The sequence below is a fragment of the Larimichthys crocea genome, chromosome XVIII (assembly GCF_000972845.2).
Source record: "Larimichthys crocea isolate SSNF chromosome XVIII, L_crocea_2.0, whole genome shotgun sequence".
Classification (NCBI taxonomy): domain Eukaryota; kingdom Metazoa; phylum Chordata; class Actinopteri; family Sciaenidae; genus Larimichthys; species Larimichthys crocea.
In genome coordinates, this window is record NC_040028.1 from 11,938,731 (window position 1) to 11,956,932 (window position 18,202).

The 18,202-nt window shown below is 35.9% G+C and overlaps 1 long non-coding RNA gene across 2 annotated transcripts; it reads left to right on the forward strand.

Moving 5' to 3' along the window:
- Positions 1 to 14,406: 14,406 nt before the first annotated feature.
- Positions 14,407 to 16,923, forward strand: LOC104920077 (uncharacterized). Of its 2 annotated transcripts, none has more exons than XR_002042007.2 (3): positions 14,407 to 14,575; positions 15,371 to 15,483; positions 16,642 to 16,923. It is a non-coding gene; the product is annotated as an uncharacterized LOC104920077 (long non-coding RNA). The 2 variants fall into 2 exon arrangements; XR_797043.3 differs by having other exon boundaries at positions 14,423 to 14,575; positions 15,374 to 15,483.
- Positions 16,924 to 18,202: the final 1,279 nt, after the last annotated feature.

The window sequence follows — 18,202 nt, forward strand, 5'->3', positions numbered from 1 at the left end:
GTACTGGGGTCACAAAATGGATTGAGGTTACAAGAGTAAAAGAAAATGGTGAGAAGGAATCAAGTTACTGCAAAAGAAGAAATGACAGATTAAGGTTTTCTTTGTGAAGATTTTTCATGTTGATCTGACAAAAGCAAATCAATAAAAAGAAGAAAATTCATATTTTTTTAATAACAATGGATCAAATAATTATGTGTAATGTGAAAGGAGTTTCTGCATCGATGAACCCACAAACAATTTTCATCCAATTCTGCAGGTGTCCTCAGCTTGACTGAGCTTTATAGCCCCACCAGGTCTGCTCTCATATAGTGTATTTAAGTTTAAGTTAGATTTGTTTTTTCGTGGTACTATCTAGCAAACTAGCCCACGTTTCCACCAGTTTTGAGCAGAAACATTGAAATCAAGGATGTGTCATCAGTGTTGAATATAACATGTTTGTAAACCTGCTGTTTTTTGGTATTTGTTTTTAGTCAAAATGCTCCAAATGGTTCCAAATTAGGTTCACAAACAGAACCAGCTTCATATTTTTTTTAAAAAAGGCCTTAACATGTACCAGAAGCAGCAGGCAGCAGTTTTCTGTAAAAAAATAAATAAATAATGAACTACCTGCTCTGCACCAAACAGAAGACTAACTTAAAAAACATTATGGAGTATTAGCATCAAAAGAGACAGATATTTCCCTCTGGAATTGGAGACCAAAACAGAGCTCAAAAGGGGAGTACATATTACACTTGCTCAGGTAGACACAAACTCAATAAATAAAGGGTAAAAAATGTTGTCCCGTGTCTGCTGGATGTGTAAATAGATAACCGCTTATGAGCTAGTTTGCCTTATTAACTTAAAAGTCGATAGCAGGTCAAGGATGTTTTACAGTGCTGCTCCAAATTGGCCTAAAAAAAGTTACTGGAGAAAAATAAATGACGTAAACAGGACAGTGTATGTGGGATTAACTCAAAATAAACTACAGTGCCCATGTTCAACATAATGACGGAACATGTTACCTATTTACAGTGTGGCTTACTAATGACAAAAATGTTTCCAAAAGCACAGAGGATTAAACTATATCAGGTTTTGACTGCACTGTTTTGGTCATTGGATTTCTTGATAAAAAATAAATAAATAAATAAATAAATAACACCACACAAATCCTTTGAGTTTGGTAAAATATGACAAATATCCATAATGCAGTGTCCCTTCATGCTAAAGCCAACATGAGCCCATTTACTACACCGGAGTAAAAAGCTTTGCAAAAACACCTCTATAAGAAGGTTATTGCCGTAACACCAGTAGCAACGGTGTATACACAGTAAATTCCCCTGAATAGCACTTGCCTGAAGCAACACCTACCGTAGTAAATGTTTATCCATGTGGACTTCCCATCTCATGCTGTTTTGTCTGTGTGTGCAGAAGGTAGCGGCCTGGCCGGGAACTGTATGACACAGAGCAAGGGCTCTCATGTCTTCAGGGCGTTCCACAGAGCATGATCATGAAAAGCAGAAACATGAAGAAAACTGCAAAAGGTTGAGCCATGGAAACGTCTTTCTTCTGCACGTCAGTTAATTTCCTCTTTTTCCCTTTGGTTCCACATCACTTTTCTATTATGTTTTGAACACAGTGAAAACATAATACAAATCATGCTGCTGGAAAAAATCTAATCATTACACCCTCAAATGAAAAAATGGATACCAGTGAAAAATGTAAGGGAATTGTTATTTTTCACATTCTAATTCACATCACAAGGAACCGAAAAGAAACACATGCTGTATATCAGATTGGTTTGGTGCCTTTTGCCCCAAGCCATGCAGCACACACTGATATTAGTTTTAAATACAGATTGCTGGCAATAATAGAACAGAAGAGTCCATGCCTGCCACATAGACCAAGTCTGGACTGCCTCACATTGCCAGCTTGCCAAGACAGCTTCAATCAAAAAGCTCAAATAAATGTAGTTCTTTGGGTTCTGTCAACTGTAAACTGTTATTGATCCCAACAAATGAAATTTGTTCACGTTGATCGATCAAACACATTATCTGTGTTTTCCAGTCTATTACCAGCAAGTGGAAACTCAGGAGGCATCAATAAATAGAGTTGGGTCACCCCGGGTAGATTCCTTTCAAGCTAGAAGGACTGTAAAAACAGGCGACCAAACATAAGTACTTGTACTTAAAGGTAATGGACCTGCATCATGACTAAACGCTAAGTGCCTGGGGTGTCTAGATGTGGAAAGCACTTCTGTAGCACCTTCAAGGTCTAGAGACACTTGTGTATGTACTGTATACTTGCCCTCCTCCTCTCTTTTGCCCTTGCTAATACTCCCCTCCACCTACCCACCCTCACACACCAACATATGAAAGCCTTCCAGCTGGCACCCGACGCCTGTACTTGGCAGGTCGGGGGGAACATGAGAATTAAACCTATATCGCCCCAGCTACCATTTCTCAAATATCAGTGGAGTCCAGCACTTCACCAGGGACCGTTGAGAGGAAAGCATGTCAATGGGACAAAAAGCTCCTGCTGGCACTATTCCACTCAACTGTTTGGCTCACTGCTATTACAGGAGTGAAGTTTTCATAATATCATCATAAGGAAGTAGATAGAAATGGATCCATCTAAACAGCTGGATGACAAAGTCATGTATGTATGCTTCATCAAATGTGTGTTTCATGGACAAAATGTACCTGGACATTAAACACAATAACAATAAACGTTCAGAGATCACTTTATTGACTGATTGAAGCTAAAGCTATGAATTCAGCCATGCTTTTATAAAAAGCGGAGAATTAGATCTACACTGTCACCAGTTTATCAGACACACCAAGCTAAAACTGATGTCAGTTTTTGTTAAAAGAGTTTGAGAGATTCAACTTTCTGATTACTTTAGAGGCTGTAGTTCGTGCATTGCAGTTTACTGAGAGGTATTTTATTATTTAGTCTAATTGATTTAAATGGACACAGCTTAATGTAAGAAAAATAATAATAAACTGGCAACTTAGTTCAAGTTGCACCTGTGGGTGTGTTTTCCTGGGAAATAAATCAGCTATTTGAAACTCATTAAACTCACTCATTTAATTTTAGCTAAGGATGGTGTACATCTATCTGCCAGAGAGGAAAAATGTGATCAGTGGAGCACCTCCATAGCCAGACAGGTACAGTGCATGTCACATGATCACATGGCCCCATGGTTTCAATAGTCGCTTGTTCAATTCCGGAGACCTTTGTTGTATGTCATAACCCCCTTTCTCCCTAATTTCTTGTCTGCCTCTTCTTGCTAATAAAAAATAGAAAACAAGTGATTTGTGTGCGGTGAGAATTGCAGCTAAGTATTTTATGTAGCAAGCAAGTATAATAACTTTCGAATAGCTATCCAAGTTGTTTTACTTTACAAACATCACCCGAACTCTTTTACTAAAACCATCCTCTTCAGTCCTTTCGCATTTCTTCAGACTAGAGAGTGACAGCTTGTCCACAAACCAAGGGCAGCCTTACTAGAAATAGGGATACCCGCCGCTCTACAGTGATAGAGCAGCATTGATAGCTCCTTTATTATGGAAAATTATTTTAAACAGTATAAAACGGCAGAGGCTCATTTTTTCCATGTTTCTGCCACTATCACTCCAGCTATTGATAAGATGTCTAAATTTATTGCAGAATAATTCTGCAGGAAAAGAGATAAAAGGTTGCTGAATAAAATATGAGGCGAAGGCAGTAAATTGTAGCAATGCATATCATTTCATTCAAATGTAGGACGCAATTACCATCTGCTACACTCATCAGTCCCCTCCTTTATGACTTAATTATATGTTTAATGCTATCAGATCAAGGAAAGGGCAAAACAGATGAATGAGAGAGAAAGAGAAAAGATTCCGCAACAAGACAAAAGGCAGATGAAAAGTAACATAAAAGGATGGAATTGATTTCATTCACCAGGAAATAGAAAAAGTTAATTTAGATACAATGCTCCCTCATCTCCTGCGCCTTTGTAAGATAATAAACCCAGCGTGTTGCCAATAGGTCTCATACCAGTCAAACAAAAGAAGTCAAGTTCCTCAAAACTGAAAGTCTTCCTGTTTTCATTTTGAGAAGATGGCCAGCTGGTGAATCGCTCAAAGTGTTATACGAACATTGCAATAATTTCAGTCCATGGCATAAATGCATTATCTTCATAAGCAGCGGAGTGTAATCGAAGACTACAACACGTGACAATGTAGGACATTAGCATCTATTCTACTCCAGTTTCTTTTATAAGCCATTTAGAAATCCATCAAAACGGCTGCACATTTGCTCTAATGTATTTTATGCCAGTATTGTTCATTATTTTTGCTTAATTTTAGCCCTTTGAAACTAAATATACTCGGTTGTAGTCTCATCTATATGACTCCATTGCCGGGGCAAAATAAAACTTCACAATACTGAAACTTTTTGTTTGGATGCAAATCGTGTACGGCAGTGTTCACAAAGAAAACTGGGGTTGTCCAAATGGCTGTGGGGTAAAAAGCTAGCCAGTGGGCATCCCAGGTGCCAGCGGGCACTGTCCTAACTGTGTACCTTTGGCCAGAACTCATTATAGGGTGACATTTAGGACTGCTGCTGTCCATGCCAAGTCAGCCCTCTGGATTGAGACAAATTATGTAGTTATTTTTTATGTCAGACATTAAGTCATGTCCAATGGGAGCCAAATCAGTATCACCTTCATGTCACCTGGAAAAGAAAATTGATAAAGGCTGTGGACTTCTTAAACAGAGGCGTTTTTTGTAAATGTTTGGTGAAATATTCAGTTTTACAAAACAAGATGAATGATGAATTAAGACCCGATATGCTTTTCTGTGGAGACTTCAGAAGTAATATGAAAGGTTAGATTATAAACTGTGAATTAGCTTGACTATTTTTTTTATTCTTCTAATTCTTGTAAATGTATCCTCACAGAACACACTAAACACACAATCATACGTTGGCTGGAGCTAAAAAAAAAAAAAATCACAATCCTGTTCAGCTGTTCTGTCCTTTGTCTCCTTTTCAGAGGACCTGGGCAAAACAGAGATAAAGTCATGTAGTAAAGAGGATTTTCCACCTGTACGCTGTAGAAGGTGCAATGGTTTCTCTTGCTATGCGGAGACTATCAAGCCTGAAGAAATGAAAAAAAAAAGAACAGTATTGGTGAATAGCCTAGAATTTGCTTTTTATAAGGTTTTATAATACAAAACAAACAACCGACTTTAATCACAAGAGCTGAATGCTTTGATATAAAACAATGCATCTACACCTATGTCATGTCACTGATGATTTTTAGGATTATTATAGATTTACACATGTTAAATATCCATTAAAAAATAAATCACATTTCTGCGCTGTGTCAATACTTTCTAAGCTTGATTTGTTATATATATATAACTTATGGATATATATTGTAAAAGGAATAAGACAACATGACTCCTTGTTCCATGGAGCCAAACGATAGTCATCCTAGCAGAGAGCACAACATGAACAGAACTAAAGCTCCATCTTGTGGACTAAAATAAGTACAACAAAAAGGGGCAACCAAATATCTTCCCATGTTTTATATTTACATTTTTGGCAACGGATATAGCTGCATTAATCTCTTGAAATTATTTTTAAAAAACAAAAAAACATGTAAGATAATGTGTTAACAGACAGAAACAAGGCACTAATTAAGAGTGTGAGTCAGTATGTGTTTGAGAAAAGAGTCAAATCTGCAGTGAAGCCATCAATAAACATTTTATGGTGCTCTCATTTAGTGGGAGAAACATTTATGATTTGAGAATCCCGTGAATACATCAAACAGAGGACACGAGTAGCTAAAGAGAACAACTGCATGTGGATGAAGCAGTTTATACTTGCATGCAGGTATCTCACAAAGCATGAAATGAATCAAAGTTGTTTATCTGCTTTGTATTATTGGGCAAATTGTAGATAATTGCTCATTTGATGTATTCAGAGTAAAGCATTCATATGATGCATATGCTGCGGACATTTCCCACATAAACTTCAAGATGTAACAAACAGGGGAAAAAAATGGAAAGAAATGGGATGTAATTGATTATAAGTTAATTGTGCAAAGGTCTCCCTGATGGGAACCATCTGTCAAAACAAGCTGTACATTCACCAATTCTAATCATAATTAATTAAATGCCTAACAAATTACATACATCATAGTTAGTACAGGGGGGAAACTACCGCAGGAACTGTTATGAAACAAATTATCTTTAACAATGAAAGAAAATTACATCACATAACTAAATATTATACTCATTTCCGCGAGCCATATTTCTTAATGAATTCTCTAATTAATTTAATTCACACAATGTGCATAATTTGGAGCTGAAAATGTCAGTGGGTCAGACTTAACCATATTGTTGCTGGCTGTCTATTTCAACGAGTGCCATATTAGCACAACATGACCTCTATGTAAATTACACAGACCAACTGTTGTAATTTTAATTTCAGGGTCTAATTAACATGTTCTAAAGATATCATACAAGTACATTTAGCTCATTTTACACATGCCAGTGTCAATGTAAGATTTCCATTTGCCTTAATTTTGTGTAATCCCTTTGATGGGAAACATCATGACAGCTTATGTTACAGATGTCAATTTTTTTTCATGCTTCTTGTATTAAGTGCTGAACTTTTTAAACTCAAGACTGCTGGAGCTGTGAGCATTTACAGACGCGATGGCTGAGCTCATTCAGAAAGCACTTACATGTAAATTACAAGAGTATCTCTGACAGAGGTGGGCATTTTAGCTACCGCTTTTCTTAAACTCATCCCAGTTACTCATTGAGGTCAACAGGCACAATCAAAGATACTGAGACTGATTAGCTGAGAAGATGTCAGATGCATTAGAGTGATATAATAACGCCACATAGATCAACATGGTGTGGTTAATGTTGAATTGAACTTTTGTGCGATTATATGCAAGTAGTTTTCAGTTTCACTATTTCTCGAAAAAAGAAATATCCCTGCTTTAAAGTGCAGGGGAACTAAATCTACATGACTTTAATGCTCTGTAAGCTGCAAAACACATTTATTGATGCCATTTTCATCTGTGTACTGATTATTGACCTGTCACAGATATATCAGTATCAGCATATATGTTGTCCAATATGTATTTACAAAACAGTTGAATATATATATTGTTTACCATTTCAGGGCACTGGTGTCATTTTGGACAATAAAATTCATTGTTAAACTGAAAAATGTTCTGCCTCCATTACACATATTTGTCACAAGTGTTAACCACGGTTGAGATCATTGCAGAAAATCTGTGTTTATTCATACTCCCTATCAGTATTGCCCCTAAAAATCCAGTATCAGTTGTGCTCTGGTATAAATCATCAACAATGCTTCATACTAGAGCTGTAATTTGAAAATTAGTTTCATTATCAATTAACATAAATATTTTCTTGATTTATCAATGAATACGTTGGTTTGTGAAATGTCAGAAAATTATAATTGGCTCTCAGAGTCTGAGGAGTCCAACCAACAAATCACAAACAAACAATGTTCAGTTTAACGTGATATATCACAGAGAAACAAAAATTAAAGAAAATGATTCAAACAAACGACAATTATGAACTAACTAATGAATTAACCGACTAATAGTTTCAGGTCTGCAGTGAGGGCAACACAGACACCTGTACGTTTGCACATTGTTTCACTTCAGTTAATGTCACCGTGAATGAAGTCCTGTGTAATTATTACTCCGGTGATCGACTCTCACTGCTATGTGCTCTGTCACCTCTGCTTTGCTGGTGTTTTTTTTCCTGACCCTGTGCCCGTTCAGTTTAGAAAAAATACAATCAAATTTACCAAATGATGCCATCATGAGTGCGAATGCAGAAATGGATGAATAAATGAATAAATTGCCCAGTGGATGGAACATATAAGCTAACACATGCATTGCAGGGCTCGGGGGCTATCCTGAGGCCAATCATTTAGCTAACACACTAATGAAAGCGTGTGTAGTGTGGCTAAGGGCAGCCACCATGGGAGGTACCACTCCCCTCCCTCCTCATGTTGGGGACTGTTAATAGGCTGGATGGAGCCAATGGGACTCCCAGGAGAGGCCTGCTGATGAAGAGGAAAACCTGTCGTCGCCTTCACTAATCACTGCCTAATGGCTGCAGTAACACAGGTTTTACAAATGCAATTGTGCATGTGTGCCTGTGCATGTGTGTGTGTGTGTGTTTCCGAGAGAGAGACATGCTTAAGTTTTAGGATCTCCCTAAAATGTTCATTGGGGAATCTATTGTGTTTCCATGCTTGGTAGTGTGCATATTTTGCTAACAAAGATGTATGTTAAAACTGCAATTTACATAACAAGTAATATATATTCAGCATGAAAATATATAGATCTGCTTCTTTTGTTTCATATCATATCATTATCCAAATTTAAGCTGGACAGGAACCTGCTAGCACCGTCAAACTGACTCTAAATACATTGACAAAAGCCTGCTAGCACCGTCAAACTGACTCTAAATACATTGACAAAAGTCAAAGAACAAACAAATTCAGCAGCAATCAGCAACTGTTGTGATAATTTATTGATCGTTCAGTCAATTTTCAAGAAAAAAAATGGCAACCGTTCACTGTTTCCAGCTTGTCTCTGTTTTATATTATAGTACTGAATGTGTTGGGATTTAGTCTGTATGCAGGCACTGTTTGTATCTGTATGTTTTTTCACTGCTTTTGACACCTGTGCTTTCGACTACAGATGAAAATTTGCCTTTCTGGTTAACTCTGGCATATTTTCAGAAAAAAATGATCATTAATATGCACTGTCCCTGTCAAATAAAGTCATAAACTAAGGCTAACAAGACATTTAAAGACATCGCATTGTGCTGGACATTTTTTTTTTCAACATTTAATCAAGGACATGATCAACAGATTATACAATAATGAAAATAGTCATTAATTGTAGACTCAATATAAATGCTTTCATTGCTGTTTACTGTAAAACATATGTAGCACCTTTAGTCCTTACTTGGAGAATGAAGGGATACTCACATCTCTAGGTTCGGTAGGAGTTGGGAAATTATTTACACAAAGGAGGATTGGTATACAAACAGGTGATATTTTAATATCAATAAAAACAATAAGAAAAAAAAAACATCTGCAGCGTAACTGTACACTTTTTCCAAATTAATAAGGCACCGTAAAATAAAAAAACAAAACCAAAAGAATGAAGAGTCCTGTGACTGAGCTATCCTGCTCAGTATTCGGCAAGTTCAGTTCAGGATGGATCCAATGTGTGTTTTGTCAATGTCAATTCAGTTTCCTTGTCCTCAGTTTCTTTTTTTGTTTACTACTATCCGGGTAGGTGAGTGTGTGAGTATCTTATCTGTGTTCCTCAGTGTGAGAATCAGAAGGTCTGGAGTCGTCGAGGTAGGTTCCTCTCTCTCTCTCTCTCTCAGATCTGTTGGGCTGGGCTCACCATCTTAATCATCTCTCTCTGTTTCTCAGACAGTAGTTCAGACTAGCAAAAGAAGAAAACCAACCTGCACAGAAAGTGCATAGGTGTAAGAACTAAATCTGATTCTGTCATGTTTAATGAGAGTTAATCATGAAATATATCACCAAAAATACATTAACACACAATAAATGAATTATTATGAATTAAAACAATTCGCTTTAACCATAAATGTAATCAATTATTCATGAATTCATATCAGTAATAGCATTTTTAACAGACACATTATTTATGCATCTCTATTTAACCTCTTATTTATCTTTTTTAACTATTTTAATTCATCTTTTAATTGTTTAACTCTTGAACATCAAATGAATTACAGTTTTTATCCACAAGTGCAAACTCCTTCATCAAAAGTGAAATATACCACACCTTAAATAGTGCTGTTAACCCCTTTTTAATTGGTTAACAACACAAATAAGCAGTTCAAATGAAACAAAAAAATAAAATAAACTGCATCTTCTCATTGCAGACCGCATGGAAATTAGCTCTGGCTAAATGACTAAACATGAACAATAAACAGGCTAACAACTTTTCCCAAACAATAAACTACGGTAAAAAGTGCACAAAAGTCATTTTTAAACAATACAGACCAACTTAACCTAAGTTTATGACACAATAAATGCATTTTTACAGGCTAACTGTATGCTTACTCACTGGAGTCTCTGCATTTGTTCCCTCCTCGGTGAACGTGGCTACCGGGTCTTTTGGCGGACGGTTCTGCCGTTGTCCGCAGCTATTTATAACTATTTTCTTTGTGTTTGCTTTGTTGTTGTTTTTTCACTTTTTGCTACCAACTCCCTCGGCCTAGTCTGCTGCTGTCTGGCTCGTGTCTGAGAGAAAAAGGCGCGTTTCCCCTCAGGTGAGGACTTCACGCGATACCTGAGCGAGGTTCAGGGATAACAGATCACTAACAGGGGAACACTGCCACCTACTGGAGGTTTACCGGGTCTGTCTAAATGACAAATACTGGGTTAGTGACCTGATTTTTCATGGTGGTTACACATATTCAAAATAAATAAATAAATAATTTACATTATGACCAGTTGGAAAACAGATCTTCGCCTCAAATTTGCAAAGTTGTTGGTCAAACATTTAACAAGTTACTAAAGGAGAAAGGCATCACTGTAGGATGATAACTGCTTGGGTTAGTGTTAATCAAATATTGTCTGCTCCTTTATGGATTTTATTGGTTGTTGTCCACTTTACCTTCGAACATATATTTTCGGCACTTCCAATGTTGGCTTCATTTCACAGCCACACGCTGCTGCTTGTCTATTGCCAGTGTTTAGTTTGTTAATTCTGTGCTACTGTAGAAATGTTGTGAATTAACATGGCAGACTCTGTGGAAGAGGACCTAAGGTGTCTAAGGTGACAAAAGCCAAACCATTCTTACGCGCTTCTTAAGCCATTTGATATGTTTTCTACTGAACTTGTTGTGGTACGCTGCGTCAGACTGAAGTTCCTAAACATTTAACAAGTTACTAAAGGCATCACTGTAGGATGATAATCTGTCTCTTCTTTTCCTGTGAAAAAAGGCTAGTAAGTGTGTTAAAAGACCACAACTCAGGTATAAGTATTGTTAATAACCTGTTGAATGTATAGATGAAGTTTTGATGTAGAAATTGTGATGTTAACTGTGAGAACTGTAAAAGAGAAGTAGCGCAGCTACTTCATTTCATTTTCTTTTATGAGTGACTGTATATTCTAAGTATAACAGGTACCAAATTAAGAATGAAGTGTAATATGAGTTCTGTGATGGTAAACTAATGTTTTTATGTGAATGTTCATGCTAAAGTATTGAGTCAGGTTAAAAGAGTACGCTAACACGTTGCTCATACTATTGTTTATGTGTATAGAATGTGTTCATATGGGCAGTAAAGTAGTAGAGTCTATAAAATGGAGATTTAAGGTGTTAAAAACACAAGTAAAACCTGATTATTCTGGTTAAAAACAGTGGAAATGTAACTTTGAAGACACAAATGTGTTTTGTGATTTCATCCCGTGTTGGGAACATGATAGTTTATTGATTTTTGACAGTTATGGAGTATGTTCCGCGAATGAAACAACTAAGTAAAAACCTGAATAAGTACAGAAAAATAGTAAAACTCTTTTTAATAAAAGACAGATATCAGCCTGTCATGGAGAACGCACAGAATGACTTCTGTCTCTTCATTTATCTTCTCAGACCAGGTGACTCAGCTTGAGGCCTGTAACATCAGCTTGAGCTCGAGTCCCAGAGAAGGCCAAACGCGCTGACTGGCTCCACAGGTGCTGCAGGTACGTCTCCCTTCTCCACCAGTTTATCTAGTATTGCTTTTGATGTCAGTAAGCGTTTTGCTTTAGTGCCCATATTTCGTGAGGCTGAAGTATATTTGTATTTTGGTGCGTTTGAGAGCATAGCCCCTGCCCTGCAGTGGCACATTTATGTCTGGCCACTGCTGTTGCAGTGCAAAATCCATGAAAAAAGCCCTAGAGGTTGCCTTAAAGTATGACTCTGTGAAAACTGTAATTTTGCGAGCGTATGAAGCACAGTGCCAAGAAATCAAATCACCAAATCACAGGAAATAATGATCTCTCTTAGTGTTTTTGTCAGCTCTTTCGGAGGAAGCTGGAGGTCTGCTGCCGCGTCTCCCTGTCGAAGTGACGCTGAGCTGGTGTGCTCTGCCATTTCAGACGTGCCATCCTCTCACCAGGTACCTCGTAAACATGTGCACGGTGCGCAAAAGGGTTAGTCTGCAGTGCAATCTGATATTTAATGATGTGCGTGCTTGTGATAAACATGTTCAGGCTGTACAGCCCCAAAGAAGTGTCAGTCAGCCTCGAGTCTTGCCATAGCCCTGGTTCTGGCTCTACTGCGCTGTTTTTAACAAGGACATCAACCATGTTGGGTAGGATGAGTTTAGCTAAGTGTGATTTGATGTACAAACTGGTTCTGGTCATTCATATGTTTTCATTCATAATCATCCCTTTGTTTCTTCTCTTGCCTATTCATGAGGGGTTGATCAGTGCATGATTAAAAGTATATAACCAAAAACTTGCAGTTTTTGTCTTAAAGGTCTCGCCTGGGTGTAGTGTTGTGTTGTATGCAGGTGCGTGATTGCCAGGTCCCGGGTGTTCCCAGATGAGGAGGCGTCGCCCACCTGACTCATCCCTACCTGGAAGCCCGGAGGATCAGGATTGGAGCTGTGCCTGCCCGATAAACCAATCACAGTCTCTAAATTACCTGCATCAACATTATTTAAACCAGGACCACGTGACAGTCAAAGCGGCTTGTGATTGTCCGTTAGCTCGCCTTTGGTATCATGAATCAGATTGTGTATGTTAACTGTTGTAAACTCGCTCATTGTTTTGTGGACGTTTTCAGTTAATTACTGGGACTTTTATCATTTTGTTTTCATTCAGATAGCATAAGCTCTGGTTTAGAGAGTCCTCTTTACTATAGGCTATATTTATTGCATCCGCTCGTCCTTTCTTTCCCTTAGTACCTAACCTCCTTTGGTTATAATTAACCTGAAGTTTCATTGAATAAACAACTTTGTTTACACCTTCAAATCTGGTTTTATGTTACTTCCTCTTACCCTTTGAGCTGGGTCGTAACACCCGAAGCACTGTTATGCAGGGCTGGCTGCCACCATGTTGGATGTATTGCTTCTTCCACCTCCTGACTAATCTGACTAATCTAAAAATCTGCAAATATGTGGATCATTGATGGACCTGAGGTGGACCTAATGACACCTGGGTGCTCCAATAAGCAATTTAAGTGCCAATGCTGTTAATTATGTGAAACTTTGAGGCCTAATATAAGTTAGTTTTAAAAAAAAGCAGTTGTCATGAATGGGGAATTATCTATAGAGACCAAAACCATTTTTTGAACCAGGCTATAAACATGTTTATTTCTGCTGTGAAGTTGTGCATTTTAATATGGGCGCTCATAGAGATTGACTCACTTCTGCAGCCAGCATTAAGTGGCCATTTGAAGAAATTACAGCTTTTAGCACTTCTTCATTGACTTGATTTCCCAGCACTGGAGGTTGCGTTTGCTTAAAATGCTTTTCTTTTAGTGTGTGGTAAAGTGAATGTTCAAAAATGCATATGTATATTATATGATGTCCTGAATTCCTGTGTCTGGTCACATAAGGTAGCAACATTGTGTAACCTTTCTACCATTAAATCATTAAATAAAATACTTTCAATTATTTTGATGCAACACTGCAATACACAAAACTTTGTGCACCGGATATGGTCACCACACCACCAACTATTTCATTCATTTTGGTGAAACTGAATCATATTTTAAAGAGAAAATGAAATTGTTTTTATGCATTTCAGTGATGGACGTAAAAGAAAATTGCCACGGACTAGAGCTGCTGTGACCGGGGGAGTGTTACTGTTTGTGTCACTGACAGGTTGGACCACCGGGAAGAGGAGGTTTTCAAGCCCGGGGCTCGGGCCAGTGCTGACGGGGAGTGTAGCCCCTGGCTCCGCAGCCTTTATGGACGTCGACGGAAGAAGCTAAGAGAGAAAGTGGCCGATCAAATCGATATTGCTATAACTGTAAAAAGCTACTGCCTAGCTTTATATGTTTTAGCTTTATTTATGGTTAAATGGCCCCTACAATCACAAGAATTGATTCAGACTTGCTCATCAGTTGCTCATCCTGTATAATCATTTTATTAAGTTCTCAATTTCAATTCATTGATATGTCGCATACACAGTCATACAAGTTATATCATATCATAGTGAAATCTTATCTGGAGATAAGATGTTAATCCATTATTACACGCCATTATTGCTAGATAACAAGATAATTATTGCGTAACGCAAAAAAAAAAAACAACAACAACAAAACTCCATGTGCTTTTCCGCGCGCGTGTGTACGCATGCGCAGCTTTGTGGAACTCAGTCTCTCGTGACGTCACAGTAGAACGTGCCTTTGATGAGCTTTGCGCTTTGATTTTTGATCTTTGATCAGCAGAGAGGATATAAGACTACCTTCCCCAGCACGCTTATATCAGACACACTGGAGCAGCAGCTGGAAACTCTTTGACGATGCACCGAGAGGAATCTGCCGGATCTACTGTAAAGGTATGTGTGCATTTAACTAGACACTAAAAGAAAAACATAGAAACAATATTATGGGGGAAATCAAAGCAGCAAGGGCTGAAAGACAAGACAGACACCGAGTTGGGAAACTTGTTGCTGGACTAGTAAGTAATATTAGCTGGCTGCTATGTTGTACGTGAGAGTTGACCACGTTAGCAACGTTGTTGACAAGTTTTTTAAACGCGACTAGATAACGTTAAAGTTCACCTAAAACATAAATCTGCATTTAAATTGAGCCTGTACCAGGATGTTAATATAATATGCAGAATTAATAATAATAATAATGTAAATAAACGCGTACAACTGTCCCCATATTCAAGGCAGACACGCCGAAGCTAAATCGATCAAATCGATATTGCTATAACTCTAAAAAGCTACTGCCTAGCTTTATATGTTTTAGCTTTATTTATGGTTAAATGGCCCCTACAATCACAAGAATTGATTCAGACTTGCTCATCAGTTGCTCATCCTGTATAATCATTTTATTAAGTTCTCAATTTCAATTTATTGATTTGTCGCATTATCAAGTTATATCATATCATAGTGAAATCTTATCTGGAGATAAGATGTTAATCCATTATTACACGCCATTATTGCTAGATAACAAGATAATTATTGCGTAACGTAAAAAAAACAAAAAAACAACAACAAAACTCCATGTGCTTTTCCGCGCGTGTGTGTGCGCATGCGCAGCTTTGTGGAACTCAGTCTCTCGTGACGTCACAGTAGAACGTGCCTTTGATGACCTTTGCTCTTTGATTTTTGATCTTTGATCAGCAGAGAGGATATAAGACTACCTTCCCCAGCACGCTTATATCAGACACACTGGAGCAGCAGCTGGAAACTGAAGATTGGCCGAGAGGAGCATTTGAATCTGGATCTACTGTAAGGTATGTGTGCTTTTAAAGAAAAACATAGAAACACATAGAAGAAGAACAGTGTAGCACCTTTTAAGTAGTTATTGTGAGTTGTTGTATTTTTAAAAGAAGCAAGTCAAAGGTGACTGGACTTAAACTTAAGAAGGTCTTCTTTTCTTACACTCACATGAAATCAATGTAGATCGAAGGAGAACAAGCAATTAGTCTTTCCCTTTGATTATTAACATGGTAGTGATGGCAGAAAGGTGATAGCTCACCATCACACTGAAACTTGTCACAAGGCTGCAAAAGTTGCTCTTATTGTTATTTAGTCCTGGTGCTGTTTGTTTGATGTATTTTTCTGTTAAATGATAAGAGACTAACTGGAAACAATATTATTAATAATAATAATAATTAATGATAATGATGATGATAATAAGAAGTAGAAAAATAACGTACTGAAGTTCTGTCGATGGTTGATTGTTTGAAAGCGTAAAACTTGAGACAATCTTGGCAAAAAAGGAGTATCAGTTTGATTTCATAGATTAAAAATTACATTGAAAAGACTAAGACTAAACGACTCTCTCTATTCTTTATAGAGAGAGATGAATAGAACAGCTCCTTAAAGCATCCTCCTGTAAAACACTGTTCAAATATTAGAGAACATGGTTATGAATGGAGTGGGGCTTTAAATCTTAGCTTGTTTTTTTAAGCACGTGTCAAGTAACGTTACATGTAACATATTTCACAAATTGCAAATGGGGAATATGACTTGGCTGCAGCTCGAAAAAAAATTTCAGTCAAAAGATTTTGTTTTAATAAACCCGCTTTTAGGGTTTTGAATTTCAAATTTGCTTTATCAATATTGAATGCATAAACTTAGCTACTGTGTAGTGGAAGCACATTGAGTTTATTAGTACTATTAAATAAATCTTATTACTTGCTTCACATTAAGTTTATTAGTTAATTTATATCGAAACTATGTAATTCAAATTGATGGACTGGATTGAAATACATTAATCATTACAATATATTAGTCTGCATTTTGGCCTACTTTTTTTTTTTTTTTTTTGAGTGTACAGTCCTTGTCCAACTGATCTGAATGGTCTCCTGTTGTCTTTATGTTTATGATACAGGTTTATTTTTTATCTCTGTATTTACCTTGTTGTTTCATTCCAAATACCCTGAAAGGGGAGAAGTAGGATCAGGAGTGTCAGGCTGTCCAGACCAGAGGAGCGTTTCTGCTGAAGGAAATCCAGTTGTTCTTTTGCTGCCTGAGGACCTATTGAGCTAAGTGCATCCTACCCTTATCCTACTCTATTTTCCTCTCTTTCCTTCACTCTTACAACCATACCATTCCTTTTACGTTATATGTTTTACGCAAAATAATAATATGCCCCCTCCCCCCAAACTTAAATACATAAAATAACAAAACTAAAAGCAAAAAAAACTTAAAAACATAAAATAACAAAACTAAACCCCCTCCCCCCAAACTTAAATACTTAAAATAACAACACTAAAAGCAAAAATAAAAAACTTAAATATATTAAATAACAAAGCTAAAAACTAAACACAAAAAACTTAAAAACTTAAAATAACAAAACTAAAAGCAAAAAAAACTTAAATATATAGAAATAAACAAAACTAAAACTAAAAAACACAAAACTTAAATAATATAAAATGAACAAAGCGTAAAACTAAACACAAAAATCTTAAATACTTAAAATAACAAAACTAAAAGCAAAAAACTGTAAATATATAAAAAAAAAATAACAAAGCTAAAAAACAAACAACAAAAATCTTAAAACTGAAAATAACAAAACTAAAAAGCAAAAACTTAAATATAATAAAATAACAAAGCTAAAACTAAACACAAAAAACTTAAAAACTTAAAATAAACAAAACTAAAAGCAAAAAAAACTTAATATATAAAAATAACAAACTAAAAACTAACACAAAAACTTAATATATAAATAACAAAGCTAAAAACTAAACAACAAAACGTAAAAAACTTAAAATAACAAACTAAAAGAAAAAAAAACTTAAAAATAATAAAATACAAACTAAAAACTAAACACAAAAAAAACTAAAATAACAAAACTAAAATAAAAGCAAAAAAACTTAAATATATAAAATAACAAAGCTAAAAACTAAACAGGAAAAGCTTAAATAATGAGAATAACAAAACTAAAGCAAAAAAAACTTAAATATCAAAATAACAAACTAAAAAATAAAAACAAAAAACTTAAATAATAAATAACAAAGCTAAAAATAAAAACACAAAAAACTTAAATATATAAAATAACAAACTAAAACTAAACAACAAAAAATTAAATTATATAAAATAACAAGATAAAAACTAAAAACAAAAATCGTAAATACTAAAAATAACAAACTAAAAAGCAAAAAACCTTAAATATAAGAAAATCACAAAGCTAAAAACTAAACACAAAAAACTTAAATTACCTTAAAAATGACAAAGCTAGCTAAAAACTCCACAAAAAACTTTAAAATAACAAAAAGAAAAGCAAAAAACTTAAATATATAAAAACAAAGCTAAAAACTCAACAGCAAAAAACTTAAAAATAACAAAACTAAAAGCAAAAAAACTTAAATATATAAAATAACAAAGCTAAAAACTAAACACAAAAAACTTAAAATAACAAAACTAAAAGCAAAAAAACTTAAATATATAAAATAACAAAGCTAAAAACTAAACACAAAAAACTTAAAAACTTAAAATAACAAAACT